Here is a 3,051-nt window from a genome sequence, read left to right as displayed (position 1 = left end):
AAGAGCATTAGCTCCTCAGAGAAAATAACATCAAAAAAGCCCTTGGTATCCATCAGTCAGAATTCCTTCAGCGCTAGACAAAAGCTGCAATGGAAATTGCTGTGTGGTAACCTACGTGATCCCATGCTGAACAATTTACTTGAAATGCTGCGCTTCCAACACATTGTACAGATCAAGTATCATGAGCAACGAATAAGAGTAAATGAGAAATTAGAAAGAACTTAAATACTATTCAAGCAAAGCACTTAACCACGCATTTAACTTTTAACCTGAGAGTAGTCCCATTGAAGTCAGTGGGATTACTTACATACTTAAAGTAAATCATGCGATTAAATGGTCCTCTGGATCAGGATTTTAAAAATCTGAATGTCTTGTTCATGCAGAGCGAAGTCAATAGGAGCTGGATACAGTACAACAGGGGAAGGTTTTTGAGGAAAATCTGTTTTCCATCCTCTGTTTCAAGTGTGCTGACAATGGCATGATAAGATCTAGCACCGGGAAATTAGAGTTGGAAAAATCCAGCCTTGAAATAAGACATTTCCTCATAGCTGTGAGGAAAATATTGAGACAGCTTATGAGAAGGAAGTGGATTTACCCTCACACAGAGTTCTTACAATGACATTAAATATATCAAAAGAAAAAGGGGATTAATCCAGATTCTGGGAGTAAAGTCAATGGGTTAAAAAAAATAAATTAGGCAGTTCCTGGGGGAGAGACCCCTCCACCAGTTTATTGCTGTATAGTGGTCCAGGTCCAACCTCCAGTTCAAGAGATTCCTAAACCACTGGTTATGAGACAGATGATTTTATATTGCCTTGCTTTTTTTATTTCTTGTAAGCATCTGCTACTTTTGGAAGTAGTACTGGGCTAGACATATTTTTGATTTAACCTAGTACAACTGTACTTCTTTGTGATATTGTATTATACATACACACACATCGTGAGAGGATTAGGCTGGCCGGTAATTGCAGCCTTTTCTGGCCCTAAAGTATGTCAGCCTGACTTCTTCTGCTTACCACCTTTGTTCATGAGTTTGATGGGAAACAGCATTGATTAAATTTCCTTCAGCAGTCTGGCAATCCTGAGCTTCCTTCAGGATTTGGGAAGGAAGCAGGTACTGCACTGCGCAGTTGGCTGCGCCTCAGTGGCTGGCAATGGAGCTGGAGTTACCTGGGAACATCTCGCCCAAGCAGGTCCCAACAGCCAGGGTGCCACGCCATGAGGAAGAGACCTCCATTTCTCCTCTCCATGGCACACACTTTCTAATCTACCAAGGGAAAAAAAAATGCTATTTCAGTACTGGCATATCTGGATAAAAGTTGCATATCCTGTGATTAACTAGAGTTCGGACCAGATGATCTCATTCAGTTTTTTCTGGCTCCAAACTCTATAAACTCTTGTCCTGGGCTAGGGCCCATCAAAGCCCAGCTGAGTCCCTGGAAATGCTCCTATTGACTTCACTCTGCATGAACAAGACTTCAACTCAATCTACAGCCTCTGTCCGAGTCAACGGGCGTCCAAAAAGAATGCAGGTCAGCTTGCAGTAAATACATATACCTAAATGATCACAAGCAGAGCTATTCAGAAAAGACTAGTAATAGCATCCTCACAGAAATTAAATGTGTGAACACTCAATTAGCTAAAGATATCTTCAGGAGATATTCTTCTCAGCTTTCTCTATGAAAGGTCAGTTGAAGTTGAAAGCTTTCAAAGTTACTTATAGGAGAGAAGTTTAGCACGGGCTATAGGGCCCTGCAGGATTCAGCCACTGGAGAAAAGCTGTTTCACCACAGTTTGTCCATTTCCCAAAACAAAACTGAGATCAGCCCACATAATTTATATGAGTATTGGCTGGATTTTAAATGAGAAAAGACTCATGTTCTAGGCCAGAAGCACAGCTGGTATAACCCTAAGGATACAGTTCATAGCAGTAATATTTTTCTGCAGTTTTAAGCCAGAGCTCCTGCAAGTTTCAATATGACAGCTCTTAGCTTTAGACCCAAGACATAACAGAGTGCTGGGAGCAATTAACTGCAGTTTTCCCAAAAACATCACAGTTTAAGATGCCTGTGTCTTTCATGGCAGAGAGATGATCCTAGTTTAAATGTTGGGCTTTTTGCTAAATACTAAGCTGTAATTTTTCTATTCTTGTTTATGCAGTGATATAGAATCAGTGAGAAATAGATGCATATTTGCATATAAAATGTTATCATTGTCATAAGAGAGGTGTTTATATAGCATTTATGTGTCTGCCATTTCAATAACTCCATTTAAATAATAAGGTATTTAGGAATGTTAGTTAAGGAATGAGGAATATTTCACTTTTTACAAGTTTCAGTAGCACAAACATCTTGACAACTTCGCAACATTATTGTCTTTATGCATAGTCACAAGAAGGGAGATTTGCGTATGATGGTTTTGTGTCTTTGTGGGTGGATTTGTCTTCTGCACTTTCTGTCCTTGGAATATAAATGCTCAGGACTTTATGAGGCAAAGGTAACTTGAGATATAACTTTGCTCTACTTCAAAATTCAAAATTCCCACAGGCAAGACCAAAAATTTTAAAGCGTACAAGGATTAGGGTCAGTTTTCTCAATGCAGGTATATTAAATTAGGGAGGTAGCTGGTTAGCCAGGCATGATAACAAAGGCCCTGATTTTCAGTTGTGCTAACCACCCTGAATTTCTTTTCCAGAGTCTAAGTCTCCTTGGCTTATTATTCTGCCACGCCAAAATTTGGACTTTAATTTGCTGAATTGTGTCTTGAAGTGCTGGTTTCTACACTGTCTGAAGGAAAGGGCCAGTTCCTCCCTTGTTTCTGGGCTTTTCTAGTTGTCAGCCTACTAGTTTGCCTGGGACATCAGCCAGAGCTTGAACACTCATGTAGGCAGTGTGGATGATCCGATGCTCAGGCTCAAGCACAAGTCTGACCCCAGAGTGAACAAGTACTGATGTACTCAGGATTGTCTTCTGGAGCTGCCTGCCCTGGCCCTAGCAGAAGTTGAAGGTGCTTGAAGGGTTGGGGCCCCATGGAGAGCACAAGTGAGAGCCC

The sequence above is a fragment of the Pygoscelis adeliae genome, unplaced genomic scaffold, assembly GCF_000699105.1.
Source record: "Pygoscelis adeliae isolate BGI_AS28 unplaced genomic scaffold, ASM69910v1 Scaffold391, whole genome shotgun sequence".
Lineage (NCBI taxonomy): Eukaryota > Metazoa > Chordata > Aves > Sphenisciformes > Spheniscidae > Pygoscelis > Pygoscelis adeliae.
The sequence above is the reverse complement of the archived record's forward strand: the minus strand, read 5'-3'. Positions refer to the sequence as shown.